Raw genomic sequence first — 26,485 nt, forward strand, 5'->3', positions numbered from 1 at the left:
TTAAACATTAAACAATAGATATATTCATGACTAATCTAGAAAAGCCAGAAGTTGCTAGCAGGTTTTAAAAAATATATATTTTTTCCAGTTTCTATCCCAGAAATCCAGTATATTACGAATGCCAATGAAAGTACATAATTACTATGATATACGTCGCAAATTTCCTTCATCATATTGAGCACGTCTTGCACAAAATACTTTTGCATAATTCACTAATTTGATCTTTATTATTAGCATAATTAGTTAAGTTTTCTGTCAGTAGGTGTCCATACCATCGCAGTGTCCATGAATTTCTTAAATTAAAAGCCTTAAATGGAAAATAAACATCTATAAGTCATAAAAGGAAATAAACATCTCACATTTCAAAATATTTAAAATTAGCGTTATATAAAACAATTGGATGAACTCTAGTTTTGTTTCCTTATTAGAAAATCGTCTGCTAGCAGAAATCTAGATTTATTTAATGTTTTAAGTTATATGTATAACTTTTTAGTGTTGAATATTCATTATTTATTAATTATAATTAATTATAAGATAATGTAGTCCATTTATAGGACTAGAAAATCAGTCCTTAAACAGAATAAGGAAACGATTGTCAGTCAACTTTCTTGTTACTATTCATAATTAAGTTATAAAATATAATTCCACGTTTACTGTACTGTCCATGGTTTATAAAAAAATTAGTATTATTTTATAATTTACAGGAGCAAATCGTAGATACGAAACTATATCATATTTTTTCTCGAGATTCTCGAAGTCACCAAGTCAGTGTTGCCAGATACGGGAATTTATCCCTAGATTTGGGGATTTTGGATGTCTGATGGAGATATTCTGTACCAATTTCTACGAAGAAACAAACATTTATATTGTTGCAATTAGTTATCTTGCACTTATATGCAGTATATTACTAAACCCTACGTGACCAGAAGAAAATATATTTGTGAAAATGGGGATTTTTTTATCATGAGTTTTAGGAATTTTTACACTAACCCTACAGGCAAGTGGCAACACTGCACCAAGTGAGTTCCAACTGAGAAAGAGGTTCCAGAGAATCTGAGATTTTGGAAGAAAAATGTCTCCCATACGTCATTTGTTTCTCCTCCATGTCAACAAGGAACGGCGATATATATTGAACTGTACTGTGAATTTCTTCTGTTTCATTTACTGTGAAGGTAATGCTCAATAACTTCATGATATTCAAGTTATTTTACAGTTAATGTTTGTCTTTTATTCTTGGTGTGAGATTAGCCTGATAGAAGTGTATCTTAAAGTAGGCCTATATTTCTTTCAAGACCAAGAAGTAGGATTATATTTTCTGTTAGAAATCACACCCTGTAATACAATACAACTTTACCGAAATGGTACCCTGTAATACAATACAACTTTACCTCAATTTCATGCTAGATTAGGCCTACCCTTAGAGTATACTTAACGGTACAGATTTGCGTAGGGCGTATCTTGGGCGTTTTTTTAAATAGGATTTAATAAGGCAATAAAGCAAACCAAATTATCTTAATGCTCTGGAAACCATAGGATGCATAGTTCCTCGGTGAATTCAAGTCTTATGTCTCTTTCCTGTACCATCTCTCAGTTCAACCCAATTCTCATATGCAATCTCCCGCAGCCTTTGTTATAGCTGCTGCCTTTATTATTGCTGCTGCCATTGATTCCCAAAATCCTTCTCAATGCTATCTTTTCGTGTAATTCACTACAAAAATACCGTATTTTCAAAGGCAAGACATTTTACATCAGCTGTTACAGTGCTGTACCACGACTGGTGCCCACAAGTTGATATCGATCTTACAAGTGAAATGTATATTAGGATTTTGATGTAATTTGGTAGTCGATTTGACCTTTAAACTGTTTTAGCCTGGCTATTGCTTGCTCTGCCCTCCCTAATGTCTCCTTGAATTCTGTAACTAGTGATCCATTGCTGGTAATGATGGTTCCTTCGTTAAGTTGTATTGTATTACAGGGTGTGATTTCTAACAGAAAATATATGTTTTCTTATAGTAAATAACGTGATTTAACCGAATTTGACCTTCATTTCAACCGCAAACAAACTGATCAACCAATTCGACTAACTTTAAGTTGACAAATTGGTTGCTGTTATTACATATGAAATGAAGGTGAAAAACGGTTAAATCACGTTATTTTCTACAGGAAAACATATATTTTCTGTTAAAATGGCTAAATATAACCACTGTTGTCATATGTGTTGTTAAAATATTTAAATATAAGCACTTGTTCAACGGTGTCACTTCACTCACGAATGTACTGCGAACGATAACATTAGCAGCTTTACCAATGATACACAGTGTTATCAACGATGCCTGGGACTGTTACGGTAATAATACCAGTTACACAATATATAAAAATTACAAAAAGGGTACAGAACCTAACAAACCCACCTAACCTAACCTAGGGGTTCCCAGGTCACAAAACTCTCGTATATACTAGGAATGTTAAAATAAGGAACGTTACCAATTATACACTGTTAACAACGTTACAAAGGTATTGCTAACGGTAGCAATGCTACGGTAATATTATCATGTGTATTTTAATGAATTGTTCCTATACACTTTACACTATATAAAAAGGTACAAAAAGGGTACAGAACCTAACAAACCCACCTAACCTAACCTAGAAGTTAACAGGTCACAAAACACATATAATGACTTTTGTTGAATGACTTAAGAAGGGGACGTCGAAACTTGCGGGACACGGGAGTGTGAGACTGACGGTTTAACTTTAAATATCTTCCATGGGGATAGGCGACTTTTTCCTAAAAATGTACCTTTATAAGAAGTAACGGTATAACGACACCGACATTTCTTTTTGGTTTTAGGTATCTTGGTTTCGGTATTACAATACAACACGTGAATGTCTTTCTTGTAAGATAGGAGGGAACGGCACTTGGGACACTGTAAACGGTGAGGAATTATATCGTGTACTTTAAGGAAATTATCAACATTGGATGAAGAATCATAAAAATCACCATGGAATTTAGCAAATGCGTTTAGGTATGGAATACTGTACTGCAGCCGTTACAAGTTTATATAACTTCCTCCATGGCAAAATACGAAAAAATAAATCTCACTTGAAATGACGTACACCTTACAAGGACAAAGGTTTCCAGCGAAAAGGATTTGGTGGAAGGGGTATGAATAGACCATTTAAAGAGATAAAGGAAGGGGGTAGGGAAATATTAACTGACAACCCCCTTGTGTAAACTTTGAATACGTATAGGATCGTGATTGGTTAACGGGAAAACAATGGAGTCTAGAGGGTAAACATGAATGAACTGGATAGGGAAACTTGTATAGAGCAAGTATTTATGTGAAATCTGGGTTGTGACAAAGAAATAAAAGGAATAAAACCAATATAGGAAGATAAAATGCGATGTATGATAAATAATATTGAATGGGAATATAAAATGAGTTGATTTTATAAGGTATAGGATAATAAAACGAGTAATTCTAGGGTCAAAAGTAATATGTATATGGGGTTATTACATAAGTAATCATGTAATAGACTTGAACAGAGCTGGTAGAGACGGAGAGTTACATTTCACGGTTAGGGAAGAAGAAATCTTATTGGTGGGGGAAAAGTTTCTGCGTAGGGAGGCGGGGTTTTTGCGCAGAAGATCGAAAACTGGTATGTGCGAACGTACGTACGTGAGTGTGCTAATGTTAGCATGGAATGCTAACATTTGTTCTACATCAGGCATTGGCAGCACTGGTTACTGTATTTTTTCATGAGGAATAGTCTTTGCAATGACGCCCCAAAGTTTATACAGCTATACTGTTTTGTCTTTTCCTCCGGTTATTATAAATCCAAGAAGGTAATGTATAGAGAAGAAAATGCTTGTTTTACGGCTATACATCATTTCCCCAGTATGTTTTCCCCACCCAAAACCACGAGTTCCCACTGAGGGTCCCCCATAACCATAGGATATAGATATATATTTCTGAAACTATTCATTTGCGACGAGAACGAGTGTCATTTTCGAAGAGAGCGTAATTTTTTCTATAAGAACAAGTAGTTTTGTTACTGTTACATTGCCCTGTAATATGCTTGATCTCTGTCTTTCTCGAGTTGATCACCAATCCAATCTTTCTCCTCTCCATTACTAACCTATCAATCATTTCCTGTATTTCAACCATTGTAGAAACAATTAGAACTATATCATCTGCGTATTCAAGATCACATAATCTCTGATCCACTTAACAGTGAATGCCATTATTCATTCCTTGCATTACCTTGTTCATAACATAATCAATCACCATAATAAACAACAGAGGGGACAGTATTCCACCCTGTAGTACTCCAGTCTTGACCTCAAATGTATCTGTAAGACTACCATCAAGTTCCACTATGCATAACCATTATGAGGTTTACAATCTTTTCTGGTATCCCATAGTGCCTCATATTTTTTTAGCATACTACGTGAAATGCTATCAAACGCTTTCTCAAAATCCACCGAGCATAATTACAAAAATAAAATTTACAAAATACTCTCTCTTGTTTATATTGTAGTTACCTAACCTCACTTTGGTGCCGCTATCATACCCATTCTTACCTTACATAACCTTTTCTTAACTACCTTACCTTGCTTAACCTCACTTTACCTAACCTTACTTTACTTAACCTCACTTTACCTACCCTTACTTTACCTACCCTTACTTTACCTACCCTTACTTTATCTAACCTCACTTTACCTTACCTATCCTTACCTTATCTTTAAATAGGAACGATTTCCATTTGTATTTGGCATGTAAACAATGTACAAACGAGCTACAAGCGAGGGGTGTGCTCTACAACGCTCACAGTGTCACACACAGGTGACGTTCATAAGTCATGGTTCTCTATCTCCTCCCAAGTCTTGATCGGCTAGGAAGAGACTGATTAAGTTTGAACAGTAATTAACTGGGTCATTGAGTTTAAAATGGAAAATCTTCACTGAACAGCCTGATAGTTCTGTAAATCATACTGATAAATGAATGTAATGAGGATGGTAATATGACATCTAGTCTAATAACAGGTTGATCAAACATTCTTCAAACTAGTCAAGTTACACAAAGCAATAATTACACTGATGAAAGTAATGCAATGTCTGATATAATATCAGGTCGATCGAGCATTCTACGACATTGGATATAGACATGTTAATCATGAGATGAAAAATCATAGTCTTCATGCCATTTGGGCGTTTTGACAGTCCTGGATGGCCGGCCCACGGCGAGACCAATTGGTGGGATGGGATTTGCTAGTTGGGGTGGAGCGGCTGGCGTTGAAGGTCTGACACGACTTGGTGTTGCTGGTGGGGGCAGTGGAGTTTGGTCGTTCGGCGTTGTGTGTATAAGCTGGCGAGTGTGGTTGGCCGGCTTTACAGGCGTGAGTGGGGGAGGTTGATTGACTGATGTTGGGTAATGTTGGTCAGCCAGCAGTTGTGGTTGGTCAGCAGGCGGGTCTGGCGGTGTTGATACGTGTCGGTTAGTCTCCTTCGGCTTGGTCGGGGCCGCGCTTGCAGGTGGTTGAAGGGGTATGCCACCATAGGTTATATTTTGCGGCTCTGTCGGGGTCGTAACCGGTGTGAACTTTCTCAGGAATTTCCGATTGCGCAGCGATACTTGGCCCGAGCCATCAACCTTTACCACGTACTGGTCGTACTGCCTTACCTCGACGACTGTCCCGGTCCTCTCCCATTTGGTGGGATGTGGGCCAGTTTGATTCTGGATGCGAACACGGTCACCAACCCGTAGGGGTGGCAGACGGCAAGTGTGTTGTGACCAAGTGTCCATCATGCGGACATGGCGCTTGCGTAGGGCTTCTTCCCTGGATGTCAGGGTTTCGTGCCATGTAGTGTGGGGGTTGTACTTCCCAGGAAGGATAGGGATGAGATCGCGGATCGGGTGACCGAAGACGCACATGGCTGGGGAGATTCTTGTGTCCGGGTCTGGAGTGTTCCTGTACTGGAGGACTGCTTTCTGAACGGCATCTGTGTCTAGGTCTCCATTTGTCCCCATGTTGTTAGTAATCAGGCGCTTCATCGTTTTCACTCCGATTTCCGCTCGGCAATTGCTGTGTGGAAATGCTACTGATGACAGTCGGTGGTGGACACCCCAGTCTCTCAAAAACCCACGTGTTTCGGTTGCCGTGAATTCTGGCCCACCATCGCTTCCAAGATCCTCAGGAATTCCGTACGTGACGAATGCACGGCGCAGGTTGTCAATTAGTCCTTTGGCACCACTGGTAGACTTTGATATAAGTGGCCAGTTCGAGTATCGGTCCACAATTACCAGGTAGTGGGCGCCCTTGTGAGTGAAGTAGTCGGCACACATTGACTGGAATGGGTAAACAGGCAAGACGGGTGGGGTATTGGGGGCGGATGGTTGGGAGGGGGCCATGCGGTGGCAATCCTCACAGTTATCTCTAGTCGCCTGTATGTCTGTGGTAATGCCTGGCCAGTACACTGATGCCTCTGCACGAGCAGTCATCATGGAAACACCCTGATGTGCCGAATGTAATGCGGATAGGACACCCTGGCGCAAGCACGTCGGGATGATAACACGATCTTTGAACAATGCGACACCGTCGAAGGTGATGAGCTCGTTCCGTAGGTGGTAGTACGCACGGAGGTGTTGTGGCATGTCATCTTTTGATGTCGGGAACCCATGTTCGATGAGCTCTGTGAGCGCGTGAAGGGCAGGATCGCTTGCTGTAGATTCCCGTACACGGTCCCAGGTGACCGCTGGAAGGGAATCTAGGCCTGTGAGGTATGCAGGCTCTTCAATCGTGCATGTGTCACAGTCCCTCATGCGTATGCCGGCAAGGATATCGTGGTGGACCGACGGTATGGAGTGGTCGCAGACTGATGCATTGTCGTCAGGGAGATACAGTTTTTCTGGGTTGGTGTCGCCTCTCGGATGACGTGAAATGGCATCAGCTGCTTTGTTGCGCATCCCTGGCACGTATACGATGCGGAAGCGGTAGCGCAATGTCTTCTCCTTTAGGTTGCGCAGTCGGGGATTCGGGATGTCATCCAGGGATCGGTTCCCCAACACCTTTAATAATGGCTTGTGATCTACCGCAATGACCAGGTTTGAGCAGCCGAGGACAAAGTAGCGTTATTTGTCAAGGGCATCGGCTACCGCCAGGGCTTCCCCCTCTATCGCGGCATACCTGGATTCGGCTGGGTGCGTGAAACGACTCCCGACTAGGGTCACCTTCCAACCTTCGCGGCAGCAGAATGGCTTGTCTGTTGGGCATTGGCAATGTTTTTGGAATAGCCAGAACCCGATGCCTTCTTTAGACCAATCGGTCGCAAGGCATGTCGGCTTGGTTTTGTCGAAGATGTGCACCCCGTTGGTAATTTCATCTACAATGGCCTCTTTAGATGCTTGGAATGCGCTTTCAAGATCGTCAGTCCACGTAAATGCTTTGGCGGGGTTCAGTAGCTCGCGGAATGGGAGCATGCGCTCAGCCATACTGAAAGCATAAGACACTTGGTTTACTAGGCCAAACCACAATCGAGCGTCAGTAATGTTCTTCGGGCGTGGAAAGTCTGATATTGCCTGCAGGTATTTCGCACAAGGGCGCACACTGTCCATTGAGATGGTGAAGCCGGCGAATTCTACCTCGCGACAGCCAAACAAAAATTTGTCGGGATTGAGGGTGATGCCGTGTCTCCCGCAGACGTCGAGCCAAGTGACTGCCTGGTAGAAGCTTTCCTCAATAGTGTCAGCCCACAGTAATGTGTCATCAACGCATTTCGTCATGTCACGGACGTCGGATACTATCTCATCATATCGCCTTGAGTAGCCATCGCCTGACGCGGCATAGCCTTGTGGGGCGACACAGTATCGATATCTGCCCCAGGGTGTGATAAAGGTGGTCATGTGGCGGTCCTCCTTGTGCAGTGGTACACTGTGGTATCCATTCCAGGCATCGAACACTGTTTTTAGTTTCCCTGGTGGGACACAACGGTCCTGATGAAAGGGCGATTGGGTGTGGTGTGTTTCACGAGTGGCATGAGCATTGAGAGCCTGAAGGTCTACCGTCCTTCTAGGCTTCCCCGTCTTCTTGGCACAGACTACCATTCTGTGGCACCATGTCACCGGCTCTCCTACGGGCACTGGCTCGATAACTCCCATTTTGACGTCTTGGTCCAGACCTGCTTTCACGGTTTCTTGCCAGTGTAACGCTACTGGAATGGGGGTGTGATGGGCAACGGGCTTAGCATCTGAGTCAACCATCAAGCGCATCGGTGGGCCCGCCATCATGGGGAGGGGCTGGTGGACGCACGTGTTGAATGTGCTGGAGGCATAAAGTTCCTTCAGGTACAGTGAACCCTCGCTACTTCGCGGTTCGACAATCGCGGATTCACCACTTCGCGGGGTTTTCCCATAACCCATATATATATACATATCGCGGATTTTCCGGAAAATTCGAAAATACCGCGAAATCTGAAGACAACCAAATACGATATTTTGTTACCTGTAATTCCATTAATACTGTAATTAGTAATATCTGCTCTTACTGATTGTTCATTGCATTACATATGATATATAATTCAGCACAGAAAGAAATAAAACACGAAAAGAGAATGTGATCATACGATAATTTAGTACGTAGTAAAATTACAGTAAATCGAACATGAAACGCAAATCAGATGCAGTCATACCATATTAGAATGGTGTGTACTGTAATGGATGTGCTTCTTTTCCATGAATCTTTTGTATGTATACGTACGTAGTACAGTACTGCATCCAATAATATTCTTTGTTGCAAAAATCACATTTCGAATACTGTAAGCGTACGAGAGAGAGAGAGAGAGAGAGAGAGAGAGAGAGAGAGAGAGAGAGAGAGAGAGAGAGAGAGAGGGGCGTAAAATAGCGTACGTAAATTTTTATTATTATTATTATTATTACTGTTGTTGTTGTTAATAAAATTATTATTGTTATTATTATTAATCATTATTATTATTATTATTACTGTACAGTATTATTATCATTATTTATTATTATTACGGTATTGTACTTAATCTACGTACGTTCAGTATGTGCGGGGGCATCTTCTATGAGTAACCAACGCGCCATAGTACTGTAAGACGGGTTGTGATTGGTTCAAGCGCTGATAGATGACGAATCAAAACTCAAGTTTTGTTATCTAGCCTGTGATTGGTGTTTTGCCCGCATCTTCTACCCGCAGCATCAAAGTTCTCGCGGGGCTGCATCGTTCACTTTCTCTTTCCGCGTATTGCTGAGTAGACGTTCTTAAGTTTGTGAAGTTTAATCTGTGCTGTGTGCGACTGTTTTAAGTTGAACTTTTTGTTGAACTTTCTGTTACAATGCCTCCCAAGCGTTCTGCTTCTAGTAAGGCTGGTAGTGAGCCTAAACGCCACTGAAGGATGATGACGATAGCTGAGAAAGTTACGCTTCTCGACATGTTAAAAGATGGTAGAAGTTACGCGGCCGCCGGCCGCCATTTTGGCATCAACGAATCCACCGTTCGCTACATCAAGAAGGACGAGGCGAACATTAGAAAGACTGCTGCAATCACCTTTAGCAGATCAGCGAAGCGAGTCGTTACAACGCGTAATAAAATGATCGTACGCATGGAAGGTGCTTTAGCTGTGTGGATTGCCGACTGCCGGAAGAAGAATATAGCGTTGGATACAAACACCATCCAAACAAAGGCTTTGAGCTTATATGAGAATTTTGCTGCAAAGGAACCTAAAGACGACGACGGCAACCATGCTGAAGATGATGATGATGCAGATGATCCTCAACCAGGGACATCCACTGATTCCCAGCCTCAAAAACGTTTTTCCGCAAGCAAAGGATGGTTCGCGAAGTTTCAGAAACGCTTCGCCCTGAAAAGCGTTTCCCTGCATGGGGAGTCTGCTTCCGCTGACACTGCCGCTGCTGAAACTTACGTGAACCAGACTTTCAAGAACATTATCGCTGAAGGTGGATACAAGCCGGAACAAGTCTTTAATATGGATGAAACCGGCTTGTTTTGGAAGAGAATGCCGTCGCGAACTTTCCTGTTCAAAGAGGAAGCCAAAGCCTCTGGCTTTAAGGCATTCAAGGATCGCGTTACCCTCGTGATGTGTGGCAATGCTGCTGGATTTTTGTTAAAGCCGGGGCTTATTTATAAGTCGAAAAATCCTCGCGCTTTGAAAAATAAAAATAAGAATCTCCTTCCCGTGTACTGGATGCATAATCAAAAAGCATGGATTACGAAGATGCTGACCTCCAACTGGTTCCACCTGTGTTTCATCCCGCAAGTCCATGAATATCTCTTAGAGAAGGGCTTGCCATTCAAGATCCTTTCTCCTTATGGATAACGCTGGTGGACACGCAACTGACCTGTCGCGTGAGGGCGTTCAGGTTGAGTTCCTGCCACCCAACACCACGTCATTAATTCAACCAATGGACCAGGGGGTTATCAGGGCGTTCAAGGCCCTCTACACGAAGAATACCTTGGCGGACCTCGTTGCGTGTGTGGATGCTGCCCAAGATGACGAGGATGAAGACTTCAACTTGAAGGCGTACTGGCGGCAGTACACCATAGCCACGTGCCTGCAGAATATTCAAAAGGCACTTCAAGAGATGAAACCTGCAACCGTAAATGCGAGCTGGAAGAAGCTGTGGCCCGATATTGTTTACGACGACAAGGGATTTACTCCGTCGGAAATCCAACACTCTGCAATACGGAAATCTGTGCAGTTGGCTGCCATAATTGGAGGTGACGGGTTTGGCGACATGACGACTGAAGACGTCGACGAGTTGTTGGACTGCCATTCCCAGCCCCTAACTGACGCAGACCTCGAAGACCTGACGAAATCGGCAAGTGAGGAAGAGAGTGAGGGTACCCAGGAAGAGACCCAAGAAAATGTCGAAGAAACGGGCTTAACATTAGAACGGCTTGCCAAGTTCTGCAACCATATGAAGGAGGCGAAAGAAATGTTACAAGAGTGGGACGAGGATATGGTTCGCTCGATGCAATTCTCAAATAAGGTCGATGACATCATGACTCCCTACAGGATGCTCTTGGATCGAAAAAAGAAGCAGCGGCAACAACTTCCGATCACAATGTTCTTCCAGCCTCGCAAAAAAGAGCCAGTTCCTCCTGCTAGTACGCCTTCGGAAGAAATTGAAGAAGTTGAAGAGGTGTCCCAGGAAAAGACACCTCCGTCTGAAGAGACGTAAAATACTATCATTGACTGCACAGTAGAACACATCATCAGCTTCATCATCATCATTTCTACTGTGCAGCAAATTCATCGCCATCGTCATTCAAGTTTTTCTTGAACTTCTTTCGTGGTGAGTACAGTAACAATCTTTATTTTTTACTTTAACCTGTTTTATAGTTTAGTAATGTACGTACTGTATGCATTAAGTTAAAGGGAAGGTTTTAAAAGTCTACATGTTGTAACCTATCATATTTTTTTTGTTTAAAATTTACATTTACGTACGTAAACCAATCTCTCTCTCTCTCTCTCTCTCTCTCTCTCTCTCTCTCTCTCTCTCTCTCTCTCTCTCTCTCTCTCTCTCTCTCTCTCTCTCAAATTGTTTTCCTGCTTTGCTACGTACAAGTACTGTATAATTTATATTTGTAAGGTAACATATTTTGTAAATGCTTTTACTGTAAATACTGTATGTACTGTATCATTATTTATCACTATCATCATGCGCGTTAAATGCCTTGTTTGTTCTGAGCGTGGTTGTTTACTGAGCGTACACGCCGTCGTTTCAGGCGGCGTCATAAAGAAAAAGATTTCATTTGGAAGTCCTAAGAAAAATACGTAAACTAAAACATTGGTAATAAAAAAATCAACATACAGTACTGTATAATCAATATAATCGATGCAAAAACTAACCTATACGTACATATATGTGTACGCTAAATGAGTTTGTTTCTTCATTATGATCAGAGATGAACGTAAACAAAACATTGGTTGCCATTTTTTATTGTGCTTTTTAGGTGTTTAGGAAACACATGATATAAAATCGCCTTTAATATTTGTGCCTGTTTTAGTTTAGGGTGCTGTAGTACATGCATTAAGTGTTCTGTACATTAAAGGGTGGTTTGTTAACAGTACTACGTACAAGGGAAGGTTTTAAAAGTCCGAATATACATGTTAAATAAATAGGTAAATATGCTGTCACTACTTCGCGGATTTTCACCTATCGCGCCCGCGTCTGGAACCTATCTACCGCGATAAACGAGGGTTCACTGTATTGTTGAATGGCCTCCCTGTTACCTTCTGTGGCCGGCATGGGGATAGACGTAGGTTTAGGTGGGGGCGCCGTGCGCCGAGGACAATTGCATTGAGATGTCACGCCATTGTCACATGTATCATTTTGCGGTGTACAATTGTCTGTGGTTGCCGCACTGCACGACATCTCACCCAGTGTGGGGAAATCTTTGGAGATTATGCCAAGATCGACGCAGGCGCTGCGTGACAAGAACACACTGTCGGTCGAATCCGTGACATACACTATTTGCCGAGATTCGGTTTGCGGATCTCCGGCGTGTGTTCCGCAGAATCGGACGATGGCTGTCCCTAAGATACGGATATCTTGTTTATTCACAGCCTTCATTCTCATCGAGACCGGGAGCAGGTCCGCGGTCGTCAGGCCCATCTTCTCGATAACGTTAACCCCGACCAGACAACTCTGGCAACCGGTGTCGGCCATGGCAGGGAGTGTTGCAGGTCTTGCGCGCTTGACCGGTCTGAATCCCAGGGCGAGGTAATCCCCTGCATGGATGCTGAGTCGGAGGTTTATGAACGGCTGCGGTTGGGAGTTCCGCCTGAGCCATCTGTCGCACATGTTGTCATACAGGTGGTGATCTAGTGCTAGCAACTGTTCACCGTCGATCGTTTGGATATCTGACATGGCACACAACTCTACGAATGCTGCCGTCTGTTCGTCGCATGCGTCTGCGTTGGCAGATTCAGCCGCCAATTTACTCCGGCACATTCGCTCTATGTGGTTATCGCGATTACATTTGTGGCACTTTCTACTGTAAGCCGGGCACTCAGTCTTCCTGATTCGCCAGGGCGCATTCTTGCCATGGCCCTTCTCACCACAGTACCCGCAAACAGCTTGTCTGCCACCGTCACTTGCATCCGTCTGACGTGCATCACCCCTGTTTACTGCGTTTTGGCGCTTGATGCGGCGATAGGAGCTGGTGACAGCCTCCGCGCCATGACTGTGGGTGTCCAGCAATCGGGACGCAGACTGCTTACCAGACTTTCGCTTCGATGAACCTGATCGTTTCCTCCAGGAACATCTCCTGCCGCTGGTCGCTAAGTAGATCCAGCTGGATGTCCTGGTCAGCGATACCTCGTGCAAGCACATCTTTGATCACGTCGTCCGCAAAGTTTACGTTTAGTCCACATATGCACCTCCTGACGTATTTGCACGTGTTTGCTTGGGCCTTCACGCGGGCGTGAAATGCCCGTATTGGTTCCTCGCGGCCCTGTCGCATGTTTGAGAGAGCCGCCCGCGCCACCATTGCGTTCTCCCCGCGCACCGCGAGGGCTTTTATCGCACTAAGCACCGCATCCTCCGATTCGCCTACCAGGCTCCTCCCCGCGGCGCTGGTGATGTCCTTGCGTAGACTCTCCTCATAACATTCAAGGAGCTGTACCACAACATCATCCCCTTGGAGCCCGGTTCCCTTGCGGTATTCGCCCCAACGAGTTAGGAAATAGTCCCACTCCCCACTCGTGCCGGCCGCTGATATCGTTGGGCGCTTAAGTTTTTCAACCTTGGTGCTTGGCGGGTGGTATTGAGCTACTGGGCCCTGGGCATGAGTCGTCGTGTGTGCGTTCAGGAGCGCTGCGGTAATGATGGGCTCTGTGGATGCCTCGGTTCGATAGGTGCATCCAGGCACTGGGCAACCAATGCTTTGTGCGGCCATTTTGCTGCTTATCACTGTGAATTACCTACTAGGGAATTACTGACAGAGTGAATCACTTTAATCACTGTAAACCATTTGGACACTACTGACCTTTTGAGTCCTTTTTGCTGTATTCACGTTCTCCACAGGTTTGCGGGTTTGTTCATATCGTGGTGTAGGGGGACACAATCAGGTAGATCTAGTAACAGACTTAACTTTAATACACAGCAACACTGTTCTTGACAATTCCCGGTTGCATTAGATTCAAGTCCATTCACTTTTGTTATGGCCACGTTTAGTTTACCCTAGGCTGGCACTAGTCACCACATTATCACTCAGCTCGTTGCATCACTTACAATAATGTCTTTTAACAATGACTTCTCCCTCGGATCGTTTGTACATAAATAGGAACGATTTCCATTTGTATTTGGCATGTAAACAATGTACAAACGAGCTACAAGCGAGGGGTGTGCTCTACAACGTTCACAGTGTCACACACAGGTGACGTTCATAAGTCATGGTTCTCTAATCTTACCTTACCTCATACTACCTTACCTCATCTTACCCTACCTTACCTCATCTAACCTTAACGACTCTCACATTACCTACCCTTACCTTTCATACCTATACTTTATCTAATCTTAACTTTCCTAACCATACTTTACCCACACATAATTTACATATACATACTTTGCCTGTCCTGACCTTACCTACTCTTACCTTGCCTGCCTTCACCTTACCTACTCTCTTACCTACTCATACCTTACCTGCTCTTACCTTACCCTTACCCTACCCAAACTTAACCTTACCCTACCCAAACTTACCCTACCCTTGCTTACCCTACCCTTGCTTATCATACCTTACACCCTTACCTTAGCTATCCTATCCTTACCGTACCTCACCTAACCTTAACTTAGCTAACCCACCCTTACCCTACCCTAGCCTACCTTACCCTACCCTTCACTAACCTTACCCTACCCTTCACTAACCTTACTCTACCCTTACATTACATTACCCTACCCTTACATTACCCTACCCTACCTTACCCTTCCCTTCCCTTCCCTTACCCTACCCTTACCTTACCCTAACCTACCCTTACATTACCTTACCCTACCCTTACATTACCTTACCCTACCCTACCTTACCTTACCTTACCTTACCTTACCCTGCCCTGCCCTACCCTACCCTGCCCTACCCTACCCTACCCTACCCTACCCTACTTTTACTTAACTAACTCTTACTATACCTCATACCTGTGCTTACCTACTCTTACCATACCTATCCTTACTATACCCTATACCTACCTTTAGTTACCCTTATCTATGCTACCCTAACCTACCCTACCCTACCCTACCCTAACAACATAACATAAACCTTACCTTAGCTTACCTTGCCTCCCCTTCCCTACAATACCCTAACCTACCCTACATTGTCATAGTTGAGCTTTTACTTAGTGCAGTAAATATAGAATGGAAGGGTAAATATATGATACTTTAATTTATAGCCAAATACATGAACCAAATATTTTTCCTACTTGCTATCTAAGCGCCTTTTCTGGGGCCTGCCATTAGCATTTCAGTGAATAAATCAAAGGTTAGGAGTAAAAATATAATTGAGGAAGACCCTTGTCTGGTATGTAGATGTATGGTGGCATAGAGCAGGAGACCAAATACTTCTTAATGATTTCACATGGGGATTTAATTTATACATTTTTTCAAGCTGGAGTTGGTAATTGGTTATGATTAGATATGGTGGGAGATATGTTCTCTGTTTAGGAGTAAAAGAGTCATGTTTTAATCCCCTCTATATATGTTCATTCACCAGGTGAAAAGTATCTTTAATGTCAATTTTATACAATTTTTTTTTATATTTGACTGTTACATTTATACAAATATATTAATTCAACAGAACAAGAAGCACGAGCAGTTCCACAACTTCATGCAGGAAGCAACTGCATTATACCTTCACCTAATAGTAGAAAATGGACTCCAATAAATAGTCCCGTAGCTACTGAAAGACATCAGGCTTCGACCTCTTAATTTTTGGTAAGGAGAAATTGCTATTTGTTACATGAGCCAATGTTTTTATTATAAGTTTGCATGTGAAACAGTTTTAGGATCAGACAGGCTATTCCAGGCATTTGAAACCCATTGGTAAGTAAAGAGAAAGACCTGGAGTCATAGCATAGGTAATGTGTGTGTGGTTATGTTTGCTAAAGTCCCTGTGTTCCACCTAATACAAACTCTTTTGATCTTTACTATGGATATAATACTTTGGACAAAGCTGAAACTAGTATAACAGTGTGCCGCTAATTAGTGGGATGTAGTGGGTTATATGAGGTCACTTTTGCTTTTGGCTCTGTAGAGTGAAGACGTGGTGCATGTCTCTCCCCTTGTCAGCTCTTTACATAAAATTGTCTATTTACATCAATGGTTATTTACTTTTTCAGGGTGTAGTCAGTGATCCTTCCAGTGAGAGCAGTTCAGTAGATGACGGGAGAAGTACTCCCAACTTCTTACTTCGGTGTCTCATTCCCTCCGCGTTTTCTCTGCTTGTTAGTTCTCTTCCGATGGACGAATGGGTAAGAGTGGTGATCGACTGAACCCTGGACAACTCTTAGGTGCAGAAACAGTCACTTCCCCTATACTGGGGAACACTCTCTCGTTGCCGCATGTGCAACTCTTTCCTTCTTTATGGCTTTTGGGTCTCCCCTTTAAAGAACAGCCTTTGGAGATGCTACAGTTAAGGGAACAGTCGGAGGGCACAGCTGCCTTCCCAGGGGTTATTCATGGTCTTCCCATCCAAGATTCTGGGTGACCCTCCAGAGCTTCTTGTGAACTTAGTTTCAGCACCCTTCATATCTGCGGCTCTTCCATTTGTTCATGCAGATCCAATGCATAAACATGAGCAGTTGCAGACTACCAGTCACTACCTGTTAGGTGATCCTTTCGATATGACCCAGAAGCTGACCACTGTCACACTTCTATGCTTGCTGATTACGTGGCGCACCCTCAACATGAGTTGACTCAACGCGTTGAGGTCTTACAGCATAAGAAGCATCAGCTTCTCCACCCAGGGTTGTGCACCTTTCTTGTTCACGAGCAAGGCCCTCCTCACCTGTGTGGTCAGCCCTCATTGTGGTTTTGGAAACAAATGCTTGATTCATCAATGTCTCTTTCCAGCTCTTTGGAGTAGGCCTATTTGCTCTTTGGAGCACCTAGATGGTGATTTATGCTGACCGCTTGTGGTCGCCACCTCTCCCATCGTACCCCTAGTGCACAAAAAGTCTCATGATCTACACCCTTTCAGAATTATTCCTGCAGATGGTGATGCCTGTGACCAACACCTTTCACTACAGGCACAACAAAGCTCTCTGAGGTTTGTGAAGCTAGGCCATTCGCGACCTCCACTTCGGGCTTCCTTCCCTTACGGGGAAGAGCCTTCCTTTTCTTCTGTGCGTCTGCACGCAGGAAAGCTTTCTGAGCCTTGCTTGCCACCACCCGAGCTTGTGCATCCTCCTGAAGGAGCATGCAAGGCTACTCGCCAACCTCCTGCAGGAGCGCTGATGAGAGTTCATGCTTCATCTCGTGCAGCTTTTGCAAGTGAACGCACAGACGCCTCTCACCATCAACTCACCAGTGCACAACAAGTCTCATGAGACATAACCTTGCTGGGTTATTGTCACAGATCTCCACTCCTTACTGGATAGAGAGCTCTTTGAAGCACCCTCATGGTAATGCCTACGGACTGGTTACATTAACCGCCTCTCGCCATCATTCTCCTGGTGTACGACCATTCTTGAGACATAATTCTTGGGATTTATTGCCTCAGACATCTTCTTCCTATGGGATAGAGAGCTCTTTGGAGCACACACATGGTCTTGGCGTCTGACCCCTTTCTATCTCTGCCTCAGCCCACCATGCCTCAGGGTACAACGAGTCTCATGAAATATAACCGTTCGTGGTTATTGGCCCAAGCCTCTACTCTTAACGGGATAGAATCAGCTTGCTCTTACGTTCACAAGTGATGGCAGAAGTGTTTGCTTACAGGTGAGTTTCAACACACTCTCTCTTTGCCAGCTGCATGAGCTTCTCGTGGGTGCATGCATGCTTGCGAACATGTTCATGATGCTACTGCTCGTGAACGATCAACTCCTTTTGAGCAATTATGTTGCACATTGACAAACACAAATGCGTTCACGATGCTTAAGCTAATGTACGATCACTTACCCTAAGGCAGGACATTTGTGATTTGACACATTCACATGTGAGCTGGTGAGCTACTACTGCCAACGAAGGCTGTTCGTTTCACCAGTTGCATGTGCTAGCCACGTGGGCACATGGATGTACGCTCGTGAAGAGTAGCAAGGGCAAGTTACCATCATGCAGAACCTACTGATGTTCCTTTGTATGTAAAGGACAATCTTGGGTTAAGCCAATTGATGCCTGGATCCAGACAAATTAGAATCTTGTTCCAATGCATCATTAGCTCTCTCTATCAGCCAATGTTGTATCTCCTGAGAAAAGTCAGGTTCTACAAGAACCACTGCCTTTCCATGAACCCCAGACATAGGAAGTCTGCTCTCAAGTGGGCTCCTCCTCCATCCCAGTCAAGCCCTCCCTAATATCTATGGATCATACATGTAAGTATCAAAAGTACTTGTACTTCAAAACTATACAAAGCGAGTCTGTTCCCTTGAGAGGGAACAATTGGAGCTTATTCCAGTTAATTCGATCGGGAAGCATCTACCTCTTGTCTTAGCTATACCTATCACCAGGAAGGAGGAGGTCTCATTTACTATTGGAGCTTATTCCAGTTAATTCGATCGGGAAGCATCTACCTCTTTTCTTAGCTATACCTATCACCAGGAAGGAGGAGGTCTCATTTACAATTGGAGCTTATTCCAGTTAATTTGATCGGGAAGCATCTACCTCTTTTTTTAGCTATACCTATCACCAGGAAGGAGGAGGTCTCATTTACAATTGGAGCTTATTCCAGTTAATTCGATCGGGAAGCATCTACCTCTTTTCTTAGCTATACCTATCACCAGGAAGGAGGAGGTCTCATTTACAATTATTTATCGATGTTAACTGATGGAGTTCGGGTGCAACAAACCATCCAGGTTGCTCCCCAGTCTTTGGCCTCCCCGAGGATACCTAAAACATGGGATTCCTGCCATAAAATTGAGGGGTACATATACCTTCTATAGAGGAAATTTTTCTGTGTTTATTGGTCAGTAACCCGACTTAACACACAGACTCAATCTTGTCTATTGGAAATAGTTGCTTGCAACCGATCGTTTGCTTGACAGCAATCAGCTTGGGAGGTTTTCTGTAATGCTTTTATCCGCTTGAGGTAGCTGGTTACTCATAGACGGACATGCACGGCCAACTCCCACCCTAGCGAGGGTAAGATTTCATCCTGATTTTACAGAAGCAGTTGCTTGCAGCCAATCTCATGACTTGACAGTGATCTACTTGAAATGTTCCTTTGTTAAGCGATCTCTTGGACACTCGCACTCGCATGGGAGTTGCCCTTTTGCTTGATAGTCAAATGATCCTTGTTCCTCTCAATTGAACCAACCATAGTGGTCGGAATATAAGTCATCTACAATGATAGATAAGATCAAGTAGCCCTTATTTTTCTTCCCTTTGCTTGTGGTGACAAAGTCACTCCTTCATTTGATGAATCTGACACTAAACGGAGGAAGCCACATGATCGAGCAACTTTTCTTAACAAATAAATTTTGTTTATTAGTACCTCCTCCATTCTCCCAGACAAAGGGAAGGAATTCATTGCTCACATGTAAGCAAACCCATTTCTCATAAATGAACACACATTCAGACAACATATCTTCCAAGCAGATATAGCTTCTTCCTTGTCTGTCTACCATTCCCTGGTAGTGACCAAGCTTAACACTTGCCTCATCTTTATGCTCATGTCGTTTGGAGTTCATGCCCATGTCGTTAGGAGATTGATGGGAGTCATAACTCCTAACTTCCATCTTTTTAGAGGACCAAAGTGCTTGGACAAAGCCCCAGAAAGTAAGCTAAGCAGTTATAGGGACTTCCTCCCTCCAATTAAAGGACAAAGGTTTATTAAATTCTTGTAAGAACGAATCATAAATTTTTAGGGTAATTTTTATTTTTTTCTAACTACAGTACCTGTTTACAAACCTTGAGTTCTTTAAGCTACACTTCCTGCCTCAAGAACCCCGAAAGGCCTAAATTTAGGGTCAAAGTGGGAGCTCAGTGGTCTATTGGGTTGGCGGGCCTTACACGCCACCCTCCAGGTAACTGCCACCGCCTCATTAAATTTTATTCAGCCGTATCCAGCTTCGCTGAAAGCATAAACCTATTAAAGAACCCAAGTTTTTATAGTTAAGAAAAATACAAATTACTTTTGAATTATGGAATGCAGTTTTAATGGGGCAATTTCCCATAAAGTTACTGTACTCTTAAATCTAAATTTTTCACTCGTATAACAATATGAATTTATTGTGGGTTTAACAGCTTTGCTGTTCAATATATTTAAAGTTTTAGTCTAACTTAATAGCTGTGTTTGTACAAGTTGGTGCATTAAACAATATGGTCCTCATTCCATCATCTAATCTATACAGTATTAGTCTTTGATGTACCGAGTAACAAAGTTACCAAAGCATTTATAGGAAAATTAGTGTATCTAATCCTCATAAACAATTTGTTATGGTCATTCAATGTAGGTCATCCCATGTTTAAGGAATGTGGTTCAATTTGAGTGACAGAACTTATTTAACAAAGGGGTCACCCAATGTTTTTATTGGAAATGTGGTTCGATTTGAGCGACAGAACCTATCTTTAAAATTGAAGAGTACAAAGGTTTTGCATTACATTTTAATTTGTTTATAAATGTTCAAATTGGTATCCTATGAGTAATTCATCGGATCTACATTCTGCCTGTGTCGCAACAGTGATAACGTCGGTCCGTCACCCTAGAAAAGGGACTGATCTGGTCTCGTGAGGTTACTTGTGTATGGTTTCTGAACTCTATCTTTGAATTTTGCTAAAGACTATTGAGGTTGCTATCGTATTTTTCTAAACATTTTGATATTTTGCAAAGAATTAAGAGAACCTTGAAAATTTATGGTTGATAACTGAAAAATTTAATTCTTGGTGACTTTATGTGCGCAACAACAGATTGAGTGTTGGAGATAATATGTTTTGGCCGTATTGAGTGTAGTTTTATTACTGAAAATGTAGGTTCATTAACATATGAATTCAGCATTTCCAAGTGGTTGCTGCTATATAATAATAGTTAAAACAGCCAAGTGTTATGCAGGCAGGGAAACGTGGGATTATGTATATGAGATATTTTCCTTGGAATTCGCGTTAATATTTGGTGATACTTTGTGCTATTCGTGTTTAGATTTTCTTTATGCTTTCAAGAGCCGTCAAGATGGCGATATTTTGAATTACTCAATCATCACATTAATTAGAAAACAAACCATAAATAGTTGGTATCTGAAAAGCTGTACATCTATTTATTAATACGATAGCGTGTGTGTTATTTATTTTGTGTGTCACGCTTTAAAGAAAGCGGAAATAATTTCATGGTATACTCTTACAAGTTCACATTAGACTTTGATTACTTAACCAAAGCACATCTTATATAGTTTTCCCAATTTTGTCTTTAGCACCTGACTTTTTTTTTTTAAATATTAGACAAAAAATTGAGTTCTATCAATTTCCATAACCTAGATTACAAAAATTAATCTCGGGTCATTTTATTCAAACGTGTATAGGTTAAGAACAAGATAATTAGTGTTGAAAATATAATTTCGTGTAATTTACACGGGTTCCGCTAGTTAAAATCAAAATTACAAACTATTTCAAAGGTCTGTACTTCAAAGAAGCTAGTCTCTGTATACCAAACTCCTGAATGATGTAAAACCAAAACTGCCTGTATTTACACTTTGATTAATATACTTGTCTCTATATAGATAATAGATTTACAATCTTTGCCAACTTCATGCCTGGTACCTTGCTGAAAGCAGTATCATGATTCAGGGATATATAATTATATCTAATTAACTATTTATCTGTATAATTGTGAGAATTTAATCTATTCACTTCTTAATACTTCAAATGCAATATTATCAATGCAATAACGATACTGGAAACCTTACTAGGAATAGTACTCATAAAACTATTGTTGAAAGAATAAGGTTGTTATCAAAGCACCAATCTTCATATTATACATGACTGCTACTTTGGTTTTGGATAATTTTGATATTCTTGTTTTTTTTCATGGACTTTAGTTATTATTATTATTATTATTATTATTATTATTATTATTATTATTATTATTATTATTATTAGACAAGCTACAACCCTAGTTGGAAAATCAGGATGCTATAAGTATTAGCACTGTTCTTCCTTCAGATGTTTTTGTTAATAACTGTATGGTTAAGTGTAAGGTTCAAAATTGTTATCTTGATCTCTAAAGATGAAATTAAATATACCATTTATTCTGATGAATGCTACTAAAAAGAATCTTATGTATCACATTGATTATCAAGAGCCAGGCTATGATTCGAAAGTGAAGACCATATGGAGTAAAGATATTTTTCTTTTCTTTCAGAAGCGTTTGTTTACCTGCATATTTGAAATCTAGAAGCCGAAGTCAGTAAACAAAAAAAACTTTCTAGTTGGTTACTTGATTCCCCTAATAATATGGGAAGGAGATGGAAGCTAAAGGAACGCTTGTCAACCCGATTCCTCTAATAATATAAGAAGGAGATGGAAACTAAAGGAACACTTGTCAACCCGATTCCCCTAATAATTCATTGTAATAATATTCCAGCAAAGAAGTAAAATTAATAACATATAGGCCTATAGATCCTTTTTAAGTCTAGTATTTCACTTCCCATACCCAGATAACTTAAAATCATTCATTCATTCACTTCCCATACTCCCAAAAGTTATTCATGAACTGATTTCACCCGAGACCCCTTACTAGATGTTTGAGGCGAGTCCAGCTGCTTGATTATTATAACAGGATATATTTGATTAATATCACAATTTTCCTTCCAGCACTAAAGTATAACTATTTCTAGCAATAGACTTAAAATTTTAGGTTCAATTAAGATAGCATAAACCAATTAATTCACCAAATTATCTTTATGCAATTTCTTATATAAACGTTATAATTTTACCCAACAACGAATAGCTAGCAAGTTGTAGTATATACTGTAGTCTCTAGTTAAGGTTTTAAATGTAAATATCTATTTTATCTTTAGTATATAAATTATGAGGGAAATTTACCGTGTTCCATACCTCCATTATACATGGATTTTATTCTTGCAGAAAGAAAATAATTTAAATCTTCAGGATAGAATTAACTTCTACTTCATGTTGTATTCATATAAATGGTATCTTATTGAAGACTTTGGAGGCACCATGCAAAGTGTTACAAATATGGTAGTAGGATAACTTTTAACTGAGGGATTTGCGCTACTTCTTTTTCTGATAAAAAGGTATAACTAATTCTCAATCATCACAAGAAGTTTCTTTTAGCAAAGTCATTTTCTCACAGTCAGGTACTTATCCTTCCCCTTAGTGGATTAGACAGGGTAAAGTCTATTCTCAGTCTGGTACTTATCCTTCCCCTTAGTGGATTAGACAGGGTAAAGTCTATTCTCAGTCTGGTACTTATCCTTCCCCTTAGTGGATTAGACAGGGTAAAGTCTATTCTCAGTCAGGTACTTATCCTTCCCCTTAGTGGATTAGACAGGGTAAAGTCTATTCTCAGTCAGGTACTTATCCTTCCCTTTAGTGGATTAGACAGGGTAAAGTCTATTCTCAGTCAGGTACTTATCCTTCCCCTTAGTGGATTAGACAGGGTAAAGTCTATTGGGGGTGCAGATATCTATGGTTATCTTCGGATAAGTCCCTGATTATACACGATATCTTCGGATAGTCGTTCCGGGGGTTAGAACCCCGTGATACCTGACGGTAATTCTCTGGTAATATCACTCGCAAAAATATTATAGAGTAGGAAGCTGCCATGCAGGACGACATGCCCATCTCACCCAAAAAAAAGATTTTTCCTACGTCATAATCCGTTTTAATCTGGAGTCGGTCATCTTTATACTTAAGTCTTGTTTTCAGGTGAGGAGAAGGATATATCAAATAGAATTAGTAGTTGAGTTAGGTTGCTACATTTTTCTAAAATAGTCTCAATGATTGGTGTTTATCAAAAAGGTACTTCATAAAACTGGTCTCTATAGCTTATATTGAAGAGAAGATGTTTAAAAGTTAAAGTTGCGGGTTTTAGGTGTTCACTGAGATGATTTACATCGTTCTCCTCGGGCGACCATTAGCCATCAAGGACTATCACTAGTCCCCTCTAACCTCCCCCATGGAGCCACCCTAGGAGTACTCCCTGGTAGAAGGTCTCACGGTATTCGCGTCCCTGGCGGGGACCGAACTTGGGACCTCTGTAATAGAAATCCGCGACGCTACCAACCTTGCTATCCGGATGAAGTCTGATTACTAGAGCTTTGTGAGTAGATAGTTGCCATGTAAATTTACATGAAATTATTATGGTAAACATTAAAATGCACTATAAATTAAATTTTACACGGACTCTTCCCGTTCATTAACTGATATTACATTTCTATATAAAAAGTAAAGGTCAGAAAATGATCTTCCTAGGTTTGTCTATAAACAGTAATCATAGTACCTATTTGTAAGTATGAGTTCTAGTTCAGTTTTACTAATAAGACTGTGCTAAGCTTGTAATTCTAAAGTAAGTAAATCAAAACATCCTCAAGGAATAGAATGTTCATAAGAGGGTCTTAGAATAGAATCACCTTTAATGGTACAAATTCTTTATTTTTATTAAATCTCTTTTATAGATATATTTGGGGTTCCCTTGCTGAATATTGTGAAGATTTGTTCATAAGCATGGCTAGGATATCACTTAAAGAATTACTTGATAATCTCTGAAAATTAGTCGAAAGTGGAATTTTTTTTTTTGAGAGAGAGAGAGTGCCAATGGCATCCACCCTGCTTAAATGAGTGATTGATTCTAGCAGACTTAGGGGAGATTCTTCTTCAATACTGAGTCAATCTTCCGGGTTCTGCCTCGGTTGGGGATTGGCAAAAACAGCTAGAATTCATCCCCACAACTTTCATGAAAACTGGCATATTTAGAAAGGTAAATGACCTCAAAAGAGGCAAAGTCGTTTTGTCCAATCAGAAAAAAGACCCGGGGAAGTGGCAGGTTCCTTCCTCAAACAAGACTTCTTACTGGTGCAGTGACGTCTGTGCTTGTTGGTGTTACTGATTTTCTGGGAACGTCTGGTTCCTGGTGAATGTCGTAACTTTAGTCCCCTCTAGTGGCAACTGAAAACCTTTCGGTATTAGTACGGATTCTCCAGACTTGAGTCCTGTAGGATCAGAGCAAATGAGAGACCTGAGGTGGGAGGTAGAGATTACCATCCTTAGCTTTAACTGCTTCCAGTCTATCCCTCTGAATAGTTGGAGCCCAGAATTGAACTCCATGTTCTAGATGGGGTCTTAATAGTGATGTGTACAGCTGTAGTACAGTGTCTTTGTTTCTGTATTTGAATTGTGTCTTTATGTAACCTATTAGTTTTTGTGCTTTCTTTTCAGCTTTTATGCTCTGTTTGATGAACTTCAAACCCTTGCTGATAATATTACCTAGCTCAGTCGCGGCTATGATAAACTACTGCACTGCCTTGAGGTTAGTCTTTAGAATGAACAAGGTTTTCATTTACTCCTCGACAGAATTTTGTCCCTTCATACAACTTGTCGAGCTTACTTGTTCTCAATCGGAAGTTAAACCACCTCCTCGGGGCATAGTTCCTGTACCATGCTTTTGGAAAGGATCACTTTCTTACCACTTGTCAGTCGTCAGATCATGGTTTGACTCTTTAAATCTGTTCTTCTTTCTTGTGTGGGTCTCTATTAGGAATATCTGCAAGGAATGGTCTCTTCCTCGACATAGCCCAGCCAAGTTAATGGGGGACAAATTACACTCAAGTGTGTCTCTGAGTGCGCAGCCAAGACTCAGAATCCTGGTGCGGACCGTAATTTTGGGTCTCTCCGAAGGGGGAGTCTCCTTCATGTAACCGCTGACCTCCCTTTTCAATGATTCGAGAGCATTGAGGCATGATTTCAGAGAAAGCTCAGGCAGGGTCAAGAGGAGAATCTCTAAAAGATGTTCTCAACAAAGATTCCACAATTCATGGGCTGTGCCTGGCACCGTGGCTCTCCTCATCACGAACGATTACGCAGAGCTCCCTTTGTTAGGGACTAAGCACTGCCCTAACATTCAAATAAGACTTCTCTGTTGCGCAGGTCACTCTGGCATCACCAGAGTACCTTTACAACCTATTACCTGCAAACCATTACTCGCAGAAACCTGGATATCTTCTCCATAGATGCTGTGGTGGCAACACAAAAAGCAGTGTGTTGCCTCAGCTCCCTTACAGAACAAGTTGCAGTCAGTCGTTACCCAGCATTAGTCTGGGATGAATGGTCTTTTCTTCCTTCAACTT

The 26,485-nt window shown here is 41.7% G+C and overlaps 1 long non-coding RNA gene across 2 annotated transcripts in view; it reads left to right on the forward strand.

The window, feature by feature from the left end:
* The first annotated feature begins 800 nt into the window (after positions 1-800).
* LOC137642403 (uncharacterized) overlaps positions 801-26,485 on the forward strand; it is a 28,295-nt gene continuing 2,610 nt past the window's right edge. The window contains exons 1-3 of one of the 2 annotated variants that reach the window (XR_011044772.1): positions 801-1,172; positions 15,829-15,965; positions 22,540-25,132. This is a non-coding gene — a long non-coding RNA (uncharacterized lncRNA). Of the gene's footprint in view, positions 1,173-15,828; positions 15,966-22,539; positions 25,133-26,485 lie in introns of those variants that run through there. The other variant, XR_011044771.1, reaches the window with a different exon arrangement.

The sequence above is a fragment of the Palaemon carinicauda genome, chromosome 1 (assembly GCF_036898095.1).
Source record: "Palaemon carinicauda isolate YSFRI2023 chromosome 1, ASM3689809v2, whole genome shotgun sequence".
In the NCBI taxonomy this organism is placed as follows: Eukaryota; Metazoa; Arthropoda; class Malacostraca; order Decapoda; family Palaemonidae; genus Palaemon; species Palaemon carinicauda.